Genomic DNA, 23,892 nt, shown 5'->3' on the forward strand with positions numbered 1-23,892 from the left:
TTAATCGCCAGGGACGCTTTTGCACGGATGCAAATTTACATGGGTTTGTATATATATTCACGATTAGACTTTGCTTTTTATTCATCTCTGGTGATAAAATGTACATCAACATGTGTGAATTCTGATTTTTTTCTTACTACCTGTTTCATTACTGTAAAATGTAAGCAAAACACACAAGGCACATCAATCTCTATAATGGGTTTTTACACATCATCATGGATTTGTTTGTTTGTTTTGGGTTTAACGTCGTTTTTTAATTATTAGTATTTTAGTTTAAGAATATTTTATTGCAAATGTTACACAAGATACATTCATACACATACAGACAGACATAACAACACAAGCAATAGGATATTGACGGAAGTATTGAAATACTTATAATGTCATCCTCCGGAAAGATAATATTTACAATACTATGGATGGCTGTTAAACTAATGTGTAACACATTCTTAGTTATTCATGAAAAGGAAAAAAAAAGGAAAATGAAAAACAAAAAAAAAAAGGAAAAAAACAACAAAATGCTCAGAAATGGAAGGTAAAGATGAAATAAAAGTATTAGTACATCGCTTTTTTAGTATTTAGAATATTTTAGCAAAATTAGGTAACCATAAAGGTTACAGTATGAAATAGTACATAGAAAAACTATATTCTCTAGAATGAAAAGGGAAGGAAGAAACTATGTAGAGGAAATGTTCAGCTGCCCCAAACCACTCTTAGCTTTATATACTTAACAGTCTTGTTGTCTGGAGATAATGACAGTGTGAAACAGTATAGGGGTCAGATCACAAGTCAAGCGAACCTATGGCTTCCAAGGATAAATTGTTGGACAGCTGTGAGGATTTGTCTGTTGTCAGTATCAGACAGAGAAGTATCACCATAAAGTAAGGTGTTAACAGTGATAGACTGGGTGAAATTACCAACAGAAGTTAACATTACATGCCGAGGAAGGTAATACAGTCTACATTCAAGCAAAAAATGTGAGCTGGTCTCGGGTTGTCCGCAATGACAAAGCGGAGAGTTAACCAATCTGACTAAAGTACATATCCTATTACGCTACGCATAGAAGATCAAGTACTTTAGTCAGATTGGAGAGTTAACAATATTACGTAAGAACAGATGATAGTTAAGACCACTGCATTTCATACTATTATTAGTATTTTAATTATGTAACGGCGGGAAGTTAACTTTACTAGTGTTCCTGGATTTTGTACCAGTACAAACCTGTTCTCCGCAAGTAACTGCCAACTTCCCCACATGAATCAAAGGTGGAGTACGAACGATGTCAGACACAATACCATTTATCAAATCGTCACGGAGAATATACGCCCCGCCTGGGGATCGAACTCACGGCCCCGCGATCCGTAGATCTGAGTTCTTCCTCTTGAGCTAAAAGTGGGCGTGGAATAAAACTATACTATATATCTGCTTAGAAGACGCACACTGAAACAAGGGAAATAATAAGTTATTGACATTAGAATAAAGCAACGATGTTGTTGTATACCAAAAAGGAGTGTCTCGTGTTTTCACCTTGTAGTTCTACTAGTGCAGATCAATGTACAATTTGATTAAATACTTTTTTTTCCAACTTCAGAATCTTCTTAAAATTCGGCAAATAAAAAAGATAGGGTCGTGTGTTTGATTTAATGTTAGACTGATCTGAACAATTTAAACCTCACACAAATTTTCATTATGGGTATTTATGGGAGAAAATGACAATTTTGATAACATTTTCGCTTATAGAAATTTTTCTACGATATAACTCTTATGCGTCAGTAAACATAAGGTTTATTATGTTGGGAAATAAAATGTATTGGTCCGTTTGCTTTTTTTTTTTGTTGTTGTTGTTTTTTTTTAATAAAAAATATTCACCCATGATTAAAAATAGCTGCAGATAACACAATGATCTAAGACATTTGTTGACATTATTGACATATGCTGGCAACACGAAAACCCGACCAATTTTACACGAAAACACGACATTTAGAGGACGCCGACACGACACATTTATTTGTCGAGATTTCGTGTTGGCGGGTATGAATATGTCCTATTGGTGCCCTCTATTTGTCGTGCTGTCGTGTTTTCGCCCCGCCGACGCGAAAACGCAAAATCTCGACAAATTAGGTATTTGTCGAGTTTTCGTGTTGTCGTGTTTTCGCCCCGATTACACGCCAACACGAAATGGCAGAAATCAGCCACCATAGTCATCAAAATGATACGATTTTGATTGCAGCGGCTACACGTTATTCTGATGAAAAACAGCAGCTGTGCGCATATACTTAACGCGTTAAAATATTAATTACAAGTGGTAAAACATGGTTCATAGCCGTTAGAAACCAAATTCTTCTTTTTTAAATGTTCATCAATTTATATATTCAGATATTTTACTATTGTATAGCAGTAGTTAGATACATGGGGTTTTTGGCATTTTAACCCCCACCCTGACCCCTTGTCCCTATTCTATAAGTGGACTTTAACCTTGCCCTTAACTTAAAATACTAACTTAGTACCCTTGATACCCTGACAATCTTTTAAATCTTTAGTTAAACCGAATGAAAACCTTTGGTTTAACCTCATTTGACCTTTTGACCCTCAGTCCAGACTGACCAATGCCGGACAATTAAAAACCCACAGGTTTTAAACCCAGTTAAAACCAACTAAAAAGTTTTAAAGTTAAATTTAAATACATATGATATAGATGAGTTTACAGAATAAAATATATTGTTTGAAAGAAAGAAGATTAACTGATAATATAAATCCTCATTATGTTATAACAAAAAACGGGAGAAAAATGATAAAGGCTACTTGTTCATCTTGTGGAAAAATGAAATCAAAGTTTGTTAAAAGTACAGGGGGTAATTTAGATATTCACAAAGCAATGTTACCTTTATTACCTAAGAAAGGTTTAACACTTCCAGGATATAATTATTGTGGGCCAGGAAATCCCCTAGATAATGGACCCCCTGTCAATGAACTGGATGCAGTATGTATGGACCATGACTTTTGCTATGACAGTGGTGTAAAAAAGGGTACATGTGATAAGCAAATGCTTTCCAATTTAAATAAAACTAAATCAAAAACATTTGGAGAAAAGATTGCAAAACATTTAGTTGTAAAACCAGCTATCAAAACGAAATACACACTTGGTCTCGGACAAAAATCAAAAAACGGGAAAAGGGGGTAGAGTATACCCCCGGAATCACATGGAGCGATGAATTAGCAGAAGAATTACACAAAACCAATTAAAAGGAAATTTAGGAAAACGAAGAGTGATAGTTAATGATATTGATGATACTTGGTCAGCTGATTTAGTTGACATGCAAGCTTTTTCAAAATATAATTAAAGGAGTAAAGTACTTGTTAACCGTTATTGATTATATTTAGTAAATATGCTTGGGTTATTCCATTAAAGAATAAAACTGGAAAATCTGTTACTGAAGCATTTGAAAAAATAATTTTAAGAAGGACGATTACCAGTAAATTTATGGGTAGATGAAGGAAAAGAATTTTATAATAAAAAGTTTGAATCATTTTGAATAAAAATAAGATTAATATGTATCATACATTTAATGAAGGCAAAGCTGTAGTAATTGAAAGATTTAATAGAATTTAAAAAGAATAATGTGGAAATATTTTACAGCAAATAATACTTATACTTATTTAGATAATTTGCAGGATATGGTTGATAAATATAACAAACAAAACATTCTAGTATAAAAATGACACCAACCGAAGCTAGTAAAAACTTAAATAAAGGTACTGTTTACTTTAATTTATATGGTGATTTAAAAATACCAAAAAGTAAAACAAAAATTTAAAATTGGTGATCGAGTTCGTTTAAGCAAACTTAAAAGACATTTTGAAAAAGGATATACACCAAACTGGACAGAGGAAATATTTATAATTTATAAAATTAATAATACAAATCCCAGAACATACACTATTAAAGATTTAAATAATGAAATAATTCAAGGTTCATTTTATGAACAAGAACTTTTACCTACTACACAAGAAGTTTTTAGAATAGAAAAAGTTATTAGACGAGACTATAAGAAAAAACAAGCTTTAGTAAAATGGAAGGTTATAGTGAAAAATTTAATAGTTGGGTACCATTTAGTGAATTGGAAGAAATTTAATTTAAAAAATAATTTATAAATGGTCCATAAAAATTTAATTTCTAATAATGGAATAGAAACAATAGATCAGTTAATCATTCACTTAACTAAACTAGCTGCTGCTTACAGAAAAAGTTATAAATTTTGTGGGAGAGTAAGTACCGGATTATATATTACAGCAGGTGTCTTTGGTTGTTCAGCTGCATTAGCACTTGTTCCAGCTATTCCTATATTTGTAGCAGTTGCTGGCGCTGTTCCATCAGTAATTACCATATTTACTAACAGATAAAACTTGACGACAAGAAATTTATTTAAAAGCACATCATCACAAAATAAAACAACTAATAACAAAAGCACGGATTGGAAAAGTAAATAAAGAAGAAGAGAAACAAGTTTATTCAGGATATTTTTACAATACTATTAGAAATGCAGAAAGAAAAAAAATATTCAATGCCTTTTGAAACGTATATGAAGGAATTTAAACTTAACGGATATAAAAGTAAAAAAGAAGAAGAGTTATATTAACTTTATTAAAGATTTTTTCTATAAGTATTTTATATAAATGAGAAAAATTATATCAGTTGAAGGTAATATTGCATCAGGAAAAAGTACGTTTTTAGATATTATTAAAGAATATAATCCTAATTTTAATATAATTCCAGAACCAATTCACGAATGGCAAAATGTTATGGACTTTGATTATAATTCATATAACCTTTTTGAACTTGCTGCTCAAGAACCTTCCAAATATTTATTTCCTTTTCAGCTAACAACTTTAAACAGTCATATAAAAATGCTATCTTCTGCTAAACAGTTTGATGGTGTTTCTGTCCTTGAACGTTGTTATTTAACTAACAGTAACGTTTTTACAAAACAACATCACGACAATGATAAATGACCCCGAGTGGGCAGTATACAATCTTTTCTTAACTGATCATATTATAAAACCATACGGAAAAAACCCAATTGACGGATTTGTTTATGTTAAAACCAACCCAGAAATATGCTTTAAAAGGCTTCAAAAAAGAAACAGAACGGAAGAAAATAGAGTTGGTTTAGATTATTTAGAAAAACTACACAAATTACACGAAGAATGGTTAAACAGAATGTCTCAAGAAGGTATTAAAATTTTAACAGTTGATAACAATTTAGAAAAAATGACTTTAAATCTTATTCAAAAGATATAGATAATATTACCTATTTTTTAAATGTTCTTTAGGTGCGTTTTAGAGATTTTTTTCTATAAGTATATTATATATAGATGGTTAATAGAAAGGTAGATAGAATGATTATGTCAAAATTATCTAGCACTTTAGGAGAAATAATGAATCCAGATAAAAATTCATATAAGAAAGTTCTTAAAAGAAGAAATGTTATTAAATCAAAACTTGATCAAATAGTTAGCGATGAATATAAAAATCATGTCATTGATAAATTACAAAATGTTATAGATCCTTATCTTCGTGAAAGAACTTTATTTGAATGGGACTGTGGTTGTCTATTAACTGAAGAAGAAAATGCTGTACCCTCGAGTACTAAAACCTCTAGTTTTAAAAAGTTATGTGATTGTCCCAGACCAAATAATATTAGAAACAACCCTAAAAAAGTTATTGTAACCGACTGTGATACTAATGAAGAAAAACATATAAAAGCAATTATGCAGCTTCTAAAGACCTTGTATTAATTCTGGTTAATAACAATGTGCTGTAAAGGAGAAAACCGAGTAAAATGTGGAATATCAAAAGTTAATGGAAAAAGATATAAATTTAAATATCTTATTTCTTCTTAAAGATAATTAAAACTTTATTTATTTTATTATTTTTTAATTATTTTTTTAATCCTTTTTTGCTTAACGAATTTTATTATTCTAAATATAAATATAGATGGAAATTGAGAGATCTACAAAACAATATATAAGAAATTTGAAATTAAAATTACATATAACAAGATCCAAAGAATCAATTATATTTAATATAAACGACTCTTATGAAATACTTTAAATCTGAACTTAAAACTTAAAAGGTATAAAAATAAACGTTGTTTTAAAAATAACTTTGTAAAAATGGATAAAACTGATACAATATATAAATCAGCTTATTTTCAATCAAAGGCTTTAGAAATTATTAACACAAACGAAATAAAAAAAACTTACATCAAGCTTTTGATGAATAATAAATAGAATTGGTAATTGGATTTCTGAAGGAAGTGGCTGGAGAATAGAGTCAGTTGATGCTCATTATATAAACAGATATAAGTATAGCCCATTGGCTGCTTCAAGTATTTAGAATTACCAAAACCATTACAACATCCAATGAAAGGATTAATAAATATAAAGAATGATGAATAACGAATGTTTTAGATGGTGTCATTTAGCTTACAAATTTCCTGTTGAAAAAAATCTCAAAATATTTCAAAATATAAAAAACATATAAACGATCTTGATTATACTGGAATTAAATTTCCTGTTACATTAAATCAAATACCTAAAATTGAAGTTTTAAATGAAATAACATTTAATATATTTGGTTATGAAGAAAATAGTATTTATCCATTGTACATATCAAAATATCAATACGAAGAACACTGTGACATGTTGCTAATTACTAATGATAAAATAAATGATAAAATAAATGATAAAATAACTGATGATGACTGTAAGCCCTCAAGAACTGTAGTCCAACATTATGTTTGGATAAAAGACTTTAATAGATTAATGTTTAACAAAACCAAACATAAAGAAAAAAAATATTTCTGTAAAAGTTGCTTACAACACTTTACTCAAGAAAGAATATTAAATGAACATATTCCAAATTGTTTAGCTATTAATGGTATCCAAGGTGTAAAAATGCCAAAAGAGGGAAGTAAAGTACAATTTAAAAATTATCATAAAGGTTTAGCAGTACCTTTTGTAATTTATGCTGATTTGAATCAATAACTAAAAAAGTTTTAACTGCTTTACCATCAACTGAATCTTCATTTACTGAACCATATCAAAATCATATAGATTGTGGTTACGGCTATAAAGTTGTTTGTTGTTATGACGATAAATATACTAAACCAACCCAGATTTATAGAGGCCCTAATGCAGTTTATAAGTTTATTGAAAAAATGCTTGAGGAAGAGGAATATTGTAAAGAAATATTTAAAGAGCACTTTAACAAAGAACTAAGAATGTCTAAAAAAGATTCAACCGAATTTAAAAAACAAAAGTTTTGTCATATCTGTGAAAAAGAATATATAGAAGATTCAATCAAAGTAAGAGACCACTGTCATATAACAGGAAAATTCAGAGGAGGTGCTCACTCAGAATGTAATATCAATTTTAAACTAACACATAAAATTCCTGTTATTTTTCATAATTTAAGAGGTTATGACGGTCATTTTATTATGCAACAAATAGGGAAATTTAAAAAAGAAATTAATGTTATTCCTAACAATATGGAAAGATATATGGCATTTATGATTTCTGACTTGGTCTTTATTGATTCATTCCAATTTATGTCTCAATCATTGGATAACTTAGTAAAAAATATTCCAGAATTTAAATACTTATCTCAAGAATTTGATTACATTGAATTATTAAAAACAAAAGGTGTTTATACATATGATTACATGGATTCATTTAAAAAATTCAAAGAAACAAAATTACCTTCTAAAGAAGAGTTTTATTCAATTTTAAATGAAACACACATATCTGACAACGAATATGAACATGCTAAAAATGTTTGGAATAAATTTAAAATTAAAACAATGGGAGAATATCATGATCTATATTTAAAAACTGACGTATTACTTTTAGCTGATGTATTTGAAAATTTTAGAAAAATATGTTTAGAGTACTACAAATTAGATCCTTGTCATTATTTTAGTAGTCCTGGTTTAGCTTGGGATGCAATGTTAAAAATGACTGGAATTAAGTTAGATTTAATAACTGATATTGATATGTATCTTTTTATTGAAAAGGGACTGAGAGGAGGAATAAGTTATATTTCAAACAGATACAGTAAAGCAAACAATAAATATATGAAAGATTATAATCCTAAATTAGAATCTAAATACATTATGTACCTTGACGCCAATAACCTTTACGGTTGGGCTATGTGTCAACCTTTACCCTCTGGAAACTTTAAATTTATATCCGAAAAACAATTCAAGAAATTAATTGCAAAAGGTAAAACTAACTTTATAGTTGAATGTGATCTTGAATATCCAAAAGAATTACATACTGTACATAATGATTATCCTTTAGCTCCTGAAAAAATTATTATACCAGATCAATGGCTTTCTGATTATAGTAAAAATATTAAAACAGAATTTGAAATAGGAAAAAGTAATGTAAAGAAGTTGGTTCCAACTTTAATGAAAAAACAAAATTATGTAGTTCATTATAAAAATCTTGAACTATATACACAATTAGGGTTAAAAGTAACAAAAATACACAAAAATTAACTTTTAATGAAAGTCCTTGGTTAAAAAGTATATTGATTTTAATACTCAAAAAAGATCTAAAGCAAAAAATTCATTTGAAAAGGACTTTTTTAAGTTAATGACAATTCTGTATTTGGTAAGACGATGGAGAATTTACGCAAGAGGTTAATATTAAATTAACTCATGATGAAAATATTTTATTAAATACATAGCCAAACCTTCATTGTTAGATTCAACGATGTTTAACTCTAACCTTTTTTGGTATTCATAGAATAAAAGAAAGTTTGTTATTAAACAGACCTTGTTATGTTGGAATGTGCATTCTAGATTTATCAAAATATTAAATGTATGATTTTCATTAATAATTATATTAAGAAAGCTGACGAGGATAATTGTAAATTACATCACTGACACTGATCATTATGTTATGAAATAAAAACCAAAGATGCATATGAGATTTTATAAGGACAAAGATTTATTTGATAATAGTGATTAAACCCAAAATCAAATTTATTTTGATAATAATAAAAAAGTAATTGGAAAATTTAAAGATGAACGCTGCCGCTTCCTATTGTTGAATTTGTCGGATTAAGAAGTAAAATGTATTCATATTTATTAGAAAATGAAGTTAATTGTAAAAAATGTAAAGGATTAAAAAACTTTTGTTAAGAAACAATAGTTCATAAAAATTACAAAGATACTTTGTTTATTCAACCCAAACTAATCACACCTTTAAAGTTATTCGTTCTGATAAACACAATCTTTCCAGTTATGTTATAAATAAAACATCTTTATCATGTTATGACGATAAAAGATATATTCTTGATAATGGTATTGATACATTAGCTTATTCTTAAATTATTCTTAAATTAATTCTTAATTAAAACTTAAATTAGCTCTTAAAATTAAAACTTAAATTATAGAACCATAAATTGTTAACTGAATATTCATAACGTTTAAAGAATTAATATATATAACATCATTTATTTTAAATTCATTTGCATAATTAATAGAAATAGATTCATTTTTTCTATTATTTTTTGCATTGTAACTTGAAGAATAACATTTTCTTTATTTTTTATTTGTAATTTAGCTTCTCCTTTATCTAATTTAATTGCATCAACAAGAATAATTAAGATGCAATTAAAATTAATTTTTACATTATTACCATTTTGAACTAAACCAGGACTAGCATTTACAGTTTTCCATTGAAATAATCCACCATCGGTATCTTGGTAAACATTGTTAAAAACAATGGAGGTTTTCTTATTATTTGTTTTTCTATTTTATTTACTTTTTCATTTATATTATTGAATATTCCCATTATATTAATTATTCCAGTTAAATAAATGTCCTTATTAGTTAAAATAATTTATAATAGTTTGTTCATTTACTCTTTGATTATGAATTTTTAGTATTTTATACAATAAATCATACAATGGTACTTTGTCTTGTAACATTTTAATGAAAAATAAACAATAATATCCACAAAGTGTACTTTTTTTGTCTTGATATTGAACATTGTTGTATTTTACATTTGGTATATACTTAATTACTTCTTTTGGTGGAGGAAGTCCAAATGGATCGAAATACATATTATTTAAGTAACAAACCCAATGTGTTCCAGGACCAATAGAGTCGTCCAAATTTATAATTCCACACTCGTCCTTTACTTTTAATTTTAATTTTGGTAGACCTGTGGTCTCCGAGAGTTTCACTCTTGGTAAATTATTTCTACTAAACACACCCCTAAAGTTTTTAATTTTTAATTGTTTTACCCATTGTTCAATTTCAAAGTTAGATATTGGTTTGTTTATAAATTTTATTTTCTTTTTATTAAATTTTATTTTCTTTTTATTAAATTTTATTTTTTTTTTACTATAGGAATTCGTCTGTAAGGTCTTCGTTGAGAATCAATCTGTAATCCTTTCCCACTTAACAAAGATGTAATCAAAGGTATTCCTAGACTAGCAGCCAACATACCTAAAAACCCACCGTCTTGTTTTTGTTTTTGTGTTAATCTAATCACTCCAGATCCTACTAATTGCTTTCTTTGATTAGGTGTAAGATATGGTGATATCATATTTCTCTTATCATTAGCTACTGAAATCATACCATTTCCAAGTATTTTACTAACACCAGTACTGGCCAGTCCAGAAAGGGCTTCCAATGCCTAGAGGGGCTAATATTTTGGAGCTATTTTTGCTGCCATTGGAAGAATTGTTTTTCCTAACAAACCAGCCAAATGCTCCTAAAAATCCACCATTTTGACCTTGACTGGACATTTGACTTTTTGAAATTGTAATTTCTAATCCCTTCTTATTTGCAACACTTTTTTAATTTGATTAATTGTGTTTTTGTTAAAAGTAAAGGGAAGTTTCCACGTAATTGTTCATGTTTTAATCTAAAAGTATGTGGAATTTTGTTGTTGTAGGCTCGGGCTAAATTTTTCTTTGTCCATCTGTAAGGTTAACTTTATATTCAATATAATTGATGTCATTATATATAATTTATTTTTATTTATTTAAACAATAACAAGTTCATTTCCAATGTATTTATTTCAACTGTTTCCTCATATAATACAATTGCGTAAATACGATATCTTGCAGTGGGAAGTGCAGTTAACTTAATTGTTAATGTAATCTGCTTAGGATCTTCTGTAGTTACTTCCTTTTTATATTCTAAGTTAAAATGAACAAATCCAAATAAACTTCGAAAATTAAATCTATTTAGCAGACTTCCAGTAGTCTTATTATTTTGTTTATAATAATAATTAATTACATCATCATATATTCTTGATATACTTGTATATTCTGTTTCTGGATAAAAAACACCATTACCAACTTCAAGACGACAAGAGCTCAAAATAGAATTATAATCATCATCTGCTGCATTAAGTTTAAATGTATCTAATAAATGTGGGTTATGTTCTTGTGAATTACTTGTATTTGTTTATTTACAACGAGGTCGTTGTAAATAAACAAATACATGTTGTGGTTTTGTTACACCAGCTGTTATTCTAAAAGTTGTATTAATCTGTTGTGTATCAGTTGATTGTGTTATCATTTCCCGAAGGTATGACCATCTTGCTTTTTTAAATCTTTCAGTAGTAATTAGATCAAACCCAAATTCATTGAAAATTAAACGTGGAACCCATAGAATTAATTTTGTTACAATTACTCTACCAGGATCAGCAGCATTAGCTCTAAAAATTAATTCATCATCATCTGTCAGCTGCAGTGTTATTTGAATTTGACTTGGAGGTAAAATATTAGTTTCTAAACCCTGAAAAAATGAATAATTATTTAATGAAATTTTAGCATTCACCTCCTTATTACCTTGGATTAATAAATTCCTAGAAGCAAAACCACTATTATATTTAGCTTGGGCAGGTCTGATTTCAGTGCCAACGTTAGTATCTAAATAGATAAATTCATTTGTTCCAGTTGATTTGCATAATCTTCAGATAGTTCAACTAAATTTTTACATTTATTACTTTGTATAAATTATTTACAATCATAAACAATTTTTTCCATTCGTTTAACAACTAACTGATCAATAATGAAGCTGCATTATTAATTAAAGCAATTGATCTCCATCACCGTAATTATTACCATTAGCAAGCTTTATTACTTTAAAACTTACTTCAAAATAACCATTAAACCATCAAATATGAACTTCTATCATTAATTGTAAAGTGATATCCGTTTTTTTGTTGCTTAACATTATTTCCCAGGACAGATATTAATGCTGTATCTAATTGAATAGGAGTTAATTCATATTTTTCACAATATTGTTTTGTTCTAAACATGTATATATTATATATTATTTTATTTTTTATTCTATTTTTTTATTAAAGTTAAAACTTTAGTTTTTTATAAATTAATCTGTTAATACGTTTTTGTCGAGCTGAAGTTCCAGATCCTGACAATATTCTATTTATTCTCATATTAATATCCTCCTCTTTATCATTATTATTTTTATTATTTTTACTGTTATTCTTTTCTTGTAATTCCTTACAATTAAATTACCAACTGCTGGAGCAGGTTTCTTTTTAAGTTTTTCAACAATTTTATCAGCAGCTAAATTTCCAACTTCTGTGCCAACCTTTTTGTTCCACTTCAAGTGCTGCTTTTCCTGCTGTTTCCAAAGCTTTTTTTCCACTGTGGGCCCAAATTTAAGATGCAACTCCACTTGAAAACAATTTCGTTAAAGTGTCAAAGATACCTGTTCCGTGTATGATTTCTTTTCCTGTGTGAGCATCAACATAAATAAATATTCCTTTATTTTTGTCATAAACTTTTTTGTACATTTATATAAACTAAAATTTATAATTTCATAATTAAAGTTTTAAACTTTAGTTTTAATTAATTTCTTTTAAAATTATGTAAAAACTTGTTTCAACCTCATTAAAATTAATTATTCTACCAAATACATCGTAATATATATTCTAATTGAATTTATAATATATTTATTAATTTCAGATATATCCAACTCTTTGTGGTTCTTTTGTAAATGGATAAGCTCTTGTTAAATCTGCAGTACTTAAAGCATAGATAATATCACTGAAATTACCATCAACAAGTGAATTATCAATAAGATCACAATGAATGTAAATTGTATCAACAGAGTTATAGTTATATTTGGTGTTGTAGTTCCCCATTCAGTATTTCTCAATGCTTTTTTCTCAAATCCAAGCAATGTATGAAAATTTGACATTCTTAAATCCAACATAAAATTATCTGTAATTGAAATCAAAATCTCGAAACTACTTAAATCAAATTCCGAACTTATTGGAGCAATTTCTGATTTATTAAATTCAAAATCATCATTACTTATTAATGTTTCTCTAATATAATTATTAATATCTGTGTAACTGTAAGAACCATTTGTAAATATAATATCTTTCCATTCTTAACCATTATTATAACGAATTTTTTTATTGTCATATTCATCACTAATATTATGCCAAGAGTAGGTCATAGTGTTATTACTATCCAAACCAACAACATAAGTTTTTATTTTATCTAAAATTAAAGAACGACTAAATCTGATTGTAAAATCACTCGGTTTATTTTTATTATCTTTAACTGTTTCAGAACTTATACTATTTTTTGTTCCATTTATATATTCAAGAAAATAATTTTTATATAACATTTCGTGTTGTTCTGGTAAAAGTGAATTCATTTTAATAGTTCATCAATTATTCTAATACCTTCATTTTTTAGTTCTTCATTATTATTTCCAGCATCAATTGAACCACAAATTAACTCCAAGTCATTAACCAATTCTTTTGGATTACATGGACAAACGTCATAACCTTGTCCTCTAATTACTTTTTTAAATTTCATAGATCTTTTATTGATAGGCAATCCTGACTTTTCTGTTAATTCTTTAAATATTTTTCCTGAATTAATTGAATATTTTTTATTATTGTTATATCTTTTATTAATCAAATCAATTAAATCATCATCTACTTTAGTGTTAATGACTTCTTTTCCAGTTATTCTATCCTTAGCAATTAATTTGTTTTGACCATATGGTTTATTAAGTTAATAATTAAATTGCCATATTGTCCATTTGGTAAAACTTTATATGGGTTATGATGTTTTATTCCTTTTCCTTTTTTATATATACGATCCGCATTAAGAATTTGATTTAACCGGTATTTGTACATTATGAGTTGATTTTGATCATGTTTTAATTTTTTTGCTTCTTCTTGTTTATTTGGATTTTTTGATCTTGATTTGCTTGTTATCGGACCATTTAATTTTTTAATATCTTCATTAACATCATTTATTGTGTCTTTAAGATCGTCTTTACTTATTTTATTAGGATCAATTACATTTGCATTTAAAAGGCCAAATATTTCATTCGGTTTGGAATATTTATATTCTTTTAAAACATCATTATCCAAATCAGCATCTAAATCTATTTCATATATTTTTTTTTCTTCCGGTCTTGCTCTCAATTCTTCTTCTGATTCTTCAAAAGGATCATCTCCATCATCCAAACCCATATGATCTTTCGGCGGTATTAATCGCATTGATTCTCGGAATAGCTCTTCCAAACCCATAGTATCTTCCGGCGGTAATGGTTGTAATGGTTGTGGTAGTCCCGGAGGTGGTTGTTCTTCCCTTATCTCTGCCAATTTTTGTTGTTGTTCTGCTTCTTTTATTTTATCAACAAAACTTTTTGGAAGTAACGCTAATTGCTCCTTAATTCCAGGTAATGCTTTTAACTGACTTGATAATTGTTCTTTTTGACTTTCTATTTTTTCAGTAATTGGCTTATAAATTTCAGTGTACATATCCCGATTTGTAGCTTTTCTTATTTTTTCTCTCATTATTTCTTCTCTAAGATTTCTCATCTTTTGCCCAACTAATTTTTTTCTTATTATCATTTCATTAAGTTTTGATTGCATTTATATAATAATGTAAGATAATGTAAGATATTGTAAAATAATGTAAAATAATGTAAGATATTGTAAAATAATGTAAAATAATGTAATATAAAGTTTTAAAACTTTAGTTTTTAATTATATAAATGGAAATTCCAAATTATGATACAAAAAGTGATAAATCCAATAACTTTAAACAATTTTATCCTTTTATGCCAGATTCATGTTTTAGAATGTTAATATGTGGATCTCTTGGATCTGGAAAAACAAAATACATTAATGCATATACTTCGAAAACCTCTTATATATTATGAATAAATTATACTTGTAGCTAAAAACTTAGAACAATCTAAATATCAAGATTTAATTAACAACTTAAGTCAAATTGCAAAAAAAATTAAAGTATGATCCAAATGAAATACTTGAATATTCAGCTGATCCCAACCAAATTGAACCTTGTGAGAATCTTGAATCAGAAAACAAAAAGTAGTAAATTTGATGATTTTGTATGTGAAGATAAAAAAAGTTCAAAATGAAATAACAAATACTTTATTCAAGGACGTCCACAAAAACTGTTGTGTTTATTTATTTAAGTCAGTCTTACTATAAAAACACCAAAAGATATTCGTATAACTGTTCACATTATATTTTATTTGAAAGTCCAGGTAAACGAAAATAATATGATTTGTGATGAACAAAATATAGATCGTGATACTTTTGCTAATGCAACAAATCAAAAATATGATTTCTTATATATTGACAAACCAAGGAAGTTTTAAGAAAAAACTTTACTGGTGATATATAGATGGGTGTTTTTTAATGAACAAAACAAATAAGTGAAACTGAAAGTGTAAGTAAAGTTAAATTTGATATTGATTTAAGTGATTATGCTACTAAAAAACAATACAAAAAGCTAGAAAGGACATGGAATCATATCTTCACAGAATAAGGAACTTGATAACACAATGAACAGAGCATTAGATATGGGAGGTAATAAAATATCAACTTAGGAAATCCAGATAAATCCACCGATGTAGTTTCAAGACGTTTGTGTATAAAAAAGTTCAAAGTGTAATAGAGACTATAATCTTGAAGATATTAAAAGTATAAAAACAGACATTAAAGCAGAAGTAAGAATATTGAAGAATTAACAAAAATTTTAAAAAGAATTCATTATTAATAGTTGAATTACAAGGTAAAATTGAAGAAGAAATGAAAGCTATGACTGATTCTATTAAAGAACTTGAAGAGAAATCAATTTGACAGATGATAACATAAAAGAAGTATTTCGAGTTAATTTAAACATTTTATTCACCCAAATTCAAGAATTAAAAGATAGTATGATTAAACATGAAGAACTAAAAGACAAGATTATGAAGCTGAAAAAAAGTTACAAAATATGTATCATTAGAAATTAGAACAGAAATAAATAAACTAAATACTGAAACTGAAAAAAAGCATAAAGATTTATTAGAATTAATTTCAAAAAACTTGCAGAATATAAATCTGAATTGGAAAAGGCAGCTTCACAAAGAGGTGATGATCATGACACAGCATTAGAGGATTTTAAAAAAGAGCTCAATTCTAAAATAGATGACTTTAAAAAACAAATTCGAAATTGGATTAGTATTGTTGACAACCGTCATAATTTAAAGTATGCAGACTTAAGTAATATTACAAAAAAATTACAAGAAGATATGACGCAGCTTAATGCTAAAGTTGAAGAACATAAAAATGAACTGGACTTTGTAGTTGAAAAATCAGTTAAACAAGGAGAGTTAATTACTGCTAATACTGAAGCAATTAACACAGTTAATAATCAGATAGAAAATTTGAAGAAACAACTTGTAGACCTGATTAATAATGTTGATGCAAGTCACAATATAAAGTACAAAAAGTTAAGTAAACTTAAAGGTTTATTACAAGAAGATATTAATAAATTTAATAATCAAATTAATGATAAAATTAAAAAAATAATAAATGATTTGGACTCTGTAGTTGAAATATCAGCTAAACAAGGAGAATCAATCACTGCTAATACCCAAGTAATTACTGCTAATACTAAAGCAATAACCGCTAATGTCGAAGAAATTGCTACTAATGATGAAAAAATTTCTAATAATTGGGAAAAAATTATAGAAGTAAAAGATGCTTTCTTAAAACAAGAAACACAATTAGCTAGAACAAAGAATACTGTTGACAATTTATCTGCTTCTGAAGTTGCTACAACAAAACGAGTTGATGATTTAGCTGAAATAATTCTTAAACTTAAAAAAAAAGACAAAAAAATAGAAAAAAGGCTAGAGGAAGTGGACATGAAGTGTTTCTTATTGAATATAACAGTTTTTATACATATTGTAAAAATGAAAAGTATTTTAACCGTCTGGTGCTTGGATACATTCAACATATGAAGGTATGGATGATCTGAACTATTTAAATGGAATGGATTTAAGATTTGGAATTTTCGTAGATTATAAAGATTTATACACATAAACCAACAATATAATGTAGCTGTACCAAATGTGGTTTTGAATGGTGTGTTTGCGGTTAAAAAAACTGACCTTATATAATAGATATTAAATTTTTATTAACGGGGCCAGACCCATAGGTGAACCGGATAAACCGATTAAAAGTCCAATATCGCAGTTTATATTTAGGCGTGCATGATGAAATGATCTAATTCTTGGTATATTTGGCAGTAATATAATAAATATAGTAGCTGAGGACTTTGACACTGATCGGTTAATATCTATTTATAAGAAAAGAATTAAAGTTTATCTATTACATGGAACAATGTTTGATATTCATCCTTATAACGATTCAGAATCTGCAGAAGTAACATTTACGCTTTTGCCGGGTAGTTACGTCAGATTATACATATCGGATGAACCTACATCGAATATTGTATCGGATGAACCTGTATCGGATGAACATGTATAACCTGTATCGAATGAACATGCATTCCATGATAGAAACAAACTTTTGAATTAAAAGTTTAATTAAAGTTTTAATTACTATGTGTACCCTAATAATATACTTATTAATTGAAAATAAGATCAAATACCTTACATTTTATTAATAAATATAATCTGCCAAAGTTTTGCCAAATTTCTGCCAAAAGTTGGCAGACACTGCCACATTGCTGCCACTTGGCAGAAAAATGGCAGGCTTTTGATTGGTTAAATTTGTGGTTTCCCGCATTATCATTTTTAAAAAATGCACTTGATTTACCTTTGACACAACAGGTACATAAAGGACAAGTATGTGTCTTACAAGTAGGACAAGCTCTCAATACACAATAGAATTGTATTTACTATAGCGTAGTATTTGTTCTCCAGTTAAACTGAAACCTGATCTTTATCTTGATATGCACTGTCAATCAGGAAGTAAATACCTTACGGTGTACTGTATTGATATTTAAGTCAATTTTATTTTAGCTTGTATCTTTGATAAAGCCTGTGGATTTTAAATTGTTCGGCATTGGTCAGTTCGGACCAAAAACTAAATCTTTTTTTTGGTTAAACCAAAGGTTTTCATTCGGTTTAACTAAAGATTTAAAAGATTGTCAGGGTATCAAGGGTACTAAGTTAGTATTTTAAGTTTAGGGCAAGGTTAAAGTCCACTTATAGAATAGGGACAAGGGGTCAGGGTGGGGGTTAAAATGCCAAAAACCCCATGTATCTAACTACTTATAGCAGCCTAGACTTTATAAAGAATACAGATACATTGTGTTATATTTGTAATTATTCCATAGCCTTTCATGTCGACTTTATTTGTAGACGCATGAATCATTGTGTGAAATTAGAAATAAATGCAAAGTCTTCCTAGTGAACTAAATGAACAACTGGGCATGGTCTGTTTGAGATGTTTGCATGAAAATGTAGTTTTTTGACCTAAAATTATGCAAACATATTTAGTGGCAACCTTTTTTTCTGAAAACAAAACTGAAACTCACATGATTCGTTACGTGTTTGATGACTGATATTATAATTATCTGTAGTGTCGTCGTTGTTCAAATATTACTATCTCATCATTTATCTGATATGTATTGTTTCAGTTTATCGATAATTGTACTGAATGATAATTCGTAATCTATACTGAACAAAACAGCTTACCCGCCATGAGTTCTTTCGCCAGTAATTTGAAAATTACTGAACGTACAATTTTGAAATTTAGTCTTCGCTTAGAACAATAATTATGTTGTTGATAAGTTTTCACAATTCCAACAAAATCAAATGAGCCGCGCCATGAGAAAATCAACATAGTGGGTTTGCGACCAGCATGGATCCAGACCAGCCTGCGCATCCGCGCAGTCTGGTCAGGCTCCATGCTGTTCGCTTTTAAAGCCTACTGGAATTGGAGAAACTGTTAGCGAACAGCATGGATCCTGACCAGACTGCGCGGATGCGCAGGCTGGTCTGGATCCATGCTGGTCGCAAAGCCACTATGTTGGTTTTCTCATGGCGCGGCTCAAATGATGCTGTCATATTATTTCGTTCATTTTACGATTTTAACCCATCTTTGAAAGGTCACAAAAATACACTAAAACAGATAGAATTTACAAACTAAGTGAAAAACGTTATGAGGGAAGAAAATGACATCAAAAACAGAATTATGGCGTTGGCAAGCCCTATCGTAAAAGAGCATATAATATGTGTGAATGTCTATGTCACATGTAATTTAAATACAAGCATCCCCATTAACCTGTCTGTTGTATTTACAACAATATGCATATTTACCTCCTTAATCACGAGACTACATTGTATTTATAATTTTTATATTGATATGAATGTATGACGATGTGTTATGTACAAGTCAATAGAGTATATGTTCTGTTCTGTTCTGTGAAAAAAATGAAAAGATTTCCTAATAAAAAGTCAGGATTACACTTCCTTATTTCTATAAATTGTATATATTCATTTTCTAAAAAAACGCATCTTTCAAGTGTAATTTTGTGACTTTTTAAAAACGGGGTTTGGTAGTAGCTTCTAAAATGATAAAATTATATTTTTGCGTGATTTAATGCTATTGATATTTTGATATGTTAATATTGATAGATCGATCTAACTGTCAGTCTGTCACCTTAAATTAAGAAATGTACTTTCAGTAATTTTTAAACTATTTGCAAAATAGCAAATGACGGGGTAGCTCTTTGGTTCAGTATATATAGCAATGGTATTTACTAAACGATCTCACAAAACTGTTTAAAATTGTACCTAATGACTTAAAGTAGTTCTCTTTTTTACTGCTAAAGAACGATACTGAAGAGTTTCTTAGATTTGCACATAACTGAAATCAACAAAACCGTGGGAGAACCTACGCAATGTGGAAGGAGAAAGTGTCTTTTTTACGCCTTAATAAGTATATTCTAAGTGCAGTAGTTGAAGAGACAAAATGACATACAAAAGGTTTTAATTAATTGTCTTTCAGGATCTTATATATATTAACAACGAATCCTTAAGAGTAACACAACTTAATCACACCTTATACATTATTTGTAAGCGATTGCGTGAAAATTGCAGTAATACGCCAATTATTATGACAAAGCAAACGTTACTCACTCGTTTTAACGAATTTGTTATGATACGAACACAGTTTTAAAAAATCCCGCTATATTAAAGTTTTCTTCGATGCACATTTGCAGTTTCATTATTCATTCTCCAATCACAGAAAAACGTTGCTAAATGATTATTAACGTTAAGGGAGTTTAAGCATTTTCCGAAAAATAGTCGGTAGATGAATTTTGAAAAATGGAACAATTTGATACCGTTCAGCTATTGTGGGCCAGCATGCATGAAATCACATTGGGAATTTTGGACAACCGGTTGAATGTTAAGTGCTTATCTTACCGATATCGTTAAAGCAGCATGCCTCCAGATTTGGCTAAAAAATAATCTTTCTTTCAAATTTAAGTTTTGGTCATATTATGAACATTCTAGCATAAAATTGCTGTTATTGTTACTTTTTGGGGGTGTTTTAACAGGAAAGAAAACGTGTGTTAACAGAGAGATTCTCGCGCTCGCGTGCTGTTATAACACCTTTTTATATATGCGCGTTCCGTGGCAAAGCGTAAACGTATTACGGCCCCAAAACGGATAATTCAAAAGGAAATGATGTCAACGTGAAAAAACAACGTAGACTTTACCGCGCATTTCATGGAAATTTAATGATGTTGAGGGACAATATATTCATTTACTTGGTTTTTACGCGTTTTATGTCTAGAATAGCGTTGGCGCATGTTCTTTTCGTGTTATAACATCTTCAGAATCCCTCGGGAATCGTTGGAACGGGCTCGGGTACCAACCAATCCCTCGGGATTCTGCAGATGTTATAACACGAAAAAACATGCGTTATCCCTACATTAGAATATGAATTTTTGTTTCTAAAATATTTTAAAAATTCCAAATCAAGAAAAAAAGATGACCAAGTCGGGAATCGAACCCCGGACCGCCGCGGCAATCGAACCCCGGACCGCTGCGGCAATAAAGACATTTTCCCGTCGTCGTAACCAATAGCGCTATAGCTGAAGTAGTGAATAATGACTTAAAATATAGATATTTATAATCGAGACAGTTTACCTGGAGTAAAAGCGTGACAAACGCTTTTCGATTTTCATCGTAAAAAGTAGTAAAAACAGCAAATTCTCATGCGTTTCCGTAACATAAAGTTTGTCAGTACATATGAGTGCCTGAATTTTCTACCTGTCATCTGGTAGTATAGCTATATTATACCAGTATTATGGTATAATGGTATGATTTTCACGAATTTCATGTAGGTGGAAAAAGTAGGTCACTAGGTTGTGGTGGGTCTTTAAGTCAGTTCTTAAAGATTGTTTCAAACAACAATTTTGGACGTCACTTACTTTTGTGTCAGTAGCAATAGTAACTGAAGACACAATTCATATTTTCCACAAAGTACCTAGTAGATCAAAATACATAATTTAACAATTATAAAGTTGATAGTCGCTATCTCGAACTCCGTGCGACCAAGCGTGTTACTTCGAGATACTCGAAATTCTACTTAATCATGATTATTTGTGCAGATGCCATATATATTTCCGTGCAAACATGGCATCAGCGTTTTTTCCCCACTGATTTGGGAATAGGACCTGGGCCTTTACAATTAGGAGAAATGCGTCGTAAAACACCTAAATCGGGAATTGTTAAAAACCATATTTTTTATTTAAATGTCACATTTAAGTTTAAAAAATGGTCATAAAATTTATCATTATACAATAAGTTAGGAAACTGTCTTGTGTTTCAAATGTTTAAGGTTTCATAGGTACAGCCTTGTCTGAAAAAGTTGAAAAAAGTAAAAAAAAAATAATAACTTTGGCAATTTAAGCTTGAAATTGGGGAAAAAAAAAACATACTATTTGCCACTGGGATCGGGGCCAATTTCGACCCCAAATTGGCCAGAAAAAAACACTGGGCATATACAGTTTATATACATTCTGAGAGTGCACAGAAATTTGAAACGCACTTTGTTCGTAGTTTATATATGTTTTTTACATTTGCAACGCCATTACTTAGCAAACACATGTTTATTTCGTCACATGGAGACAGGAATTTAATGACGGAACATCAAGTATGCGATTTCAAATTTTGACGGGATTTGAAATCCAAATTCCGAGTTAAGACTTCTCATGTGCAAAAGTGTTAATTATCAGTTTGTAATCTTAATCATGTCTGAGAATGGGGATTTTATAGAAGAGTTAAAAGATAGACGTAAATGAACAATACCTTCTCCAAAATACTTAAAACATAATTTTTGAAAAGCCGTACATTCCGCCATTTTTTCTTGTGAATCACCAAAAACACACCTTAATTCTTTTGGCCTTATAATGTGCATACTGAACTACCTCGGACGTTTATAGTTCTGCTTTTTGTCCAAGTTACAAATCAATCTGATAAATACGTAATTCTTAAGTTAAAGAATAACTTATTCCAAACTCAGTACAACTCTAAACTTTTAAGCAACGAAATGCAGGCTTCTTTTACATATAATTCTAGGAATATGTCTTTCATTGCATTTAGTATTAAAGAAAGTGTTCGCAATGAACTAACGATTTTTAAAAGTTTCTGCAAATTATATATTAACCATGGTAACAATTCGATTCCGTAAATTATACGGAAATTGAACTCTGTGCAGCAACATACTAATACAACAATGTTGCAGACGCTAGGAAATAAAAGGTACTCACTTATTCAATTCGATTTTAATAAACAAAACACATTGTTACACACTCCTACACATGGCTACTATCCCCATCCTATTTTCTAAAAATACTCCAGCAAGACTAAACATGGCTAGTAACGCTATTCTATTTTCTAAAATTAGTGTATTTTCAGTTTCTTTATCAATTCATGTCTGACTATGTGATAACGACAATGACAATGACTGAAATTGATACTTCCGGGTTAATGTTTAAGATAAATATTGAATGAAACCTTTTCAAAAAGAGAAAACTTAAAAGGAAACTGTACCAGTCATAAACATCACATTTTTCAGTAAGGACAATGGTACAACATTCAGCTCTGCTTGGCAGCTATTGTTGAACGTTCTTAAACCTTAAGCCTGCTGGCGGCAAGTGAATCTACCTTTGCGACCAGTGCAGGCCAAGATTAGCACATTCGTGCAGTCTGATCATGGTCTGCACTGTTCGCTATTCAGTCAGTAAATTTTCACTTGACACCCCTTCGTATAATAAATGGTATTGCCCAAATTGAATGATGGACAAGTCCGTTATAGAAATTTAGCAGGGTAAGGGTAAACATACTTACAATGATGCAAATTGAATGATGGACAAGTCCATTATAGAAATTTAGCAAGGTAAGTGTTAACATACTTACATAGAATGATGCAAAAAGAGATAGAGTATGGAGCAATTAGGACTACGGACGTATTTTTCTTTGTATGGGTACAGTCACAATTTTGATTGGAGATATACTA

The 23,892-nt window shown here is 29.2% G+C and overlaps 1 protein-coding gene across 4 annotated transcripts in view; it reads right to left on the reverse strand.

Annotated features, from left to right (window-relative positions):
- The window catches only part of LOC123554063 (uncharacterized), a 33,805-nt gene extending 10,499 nt beyond the window's left edge, over positions 1 to 23,306 (reverse strand). Inside the window, exons 1-2 of one of the 4 annotated variants that reach the window (XM_053548520.1) lie at positions 23,144 to 23,306; positions 1,222 to 1,440 (exon numbers count right to left, since the gene is read on the reverse strand). The gene's annotated coding sequence lies outside the window, so the exon portion shown is untranslated. Of the gene's footprint in view, positions 1 to 1,221; positions 2,391 to 20,501; positions 20,712 to 23,143 lie in introns of those variants that run through there. The other 3 variants (XM_045343937.2, XM_045343938.2, XM_045343940.2) reach the window with 3 other exon arrangements.
- Positions 23,307 to 23,892: the final 586 nt, after the last annotated feature.

This window comes from Mercenaria mercenaria, chromosome 7 (genome assembly GCF_021730395.1).
Source record: "Mercenaria mercenaria strain notata chromosome 7, MADL_Memer_1, whole genome shotgun sequence".
In the NCBI taxonomy this organism is placed as follows: domain Eukaryota; kingdom Metazoa; phylum Mollusca; class Bivalvia; order Venerida; family Veneridae; genus Mercenaria; species Mercenaria mercenaria.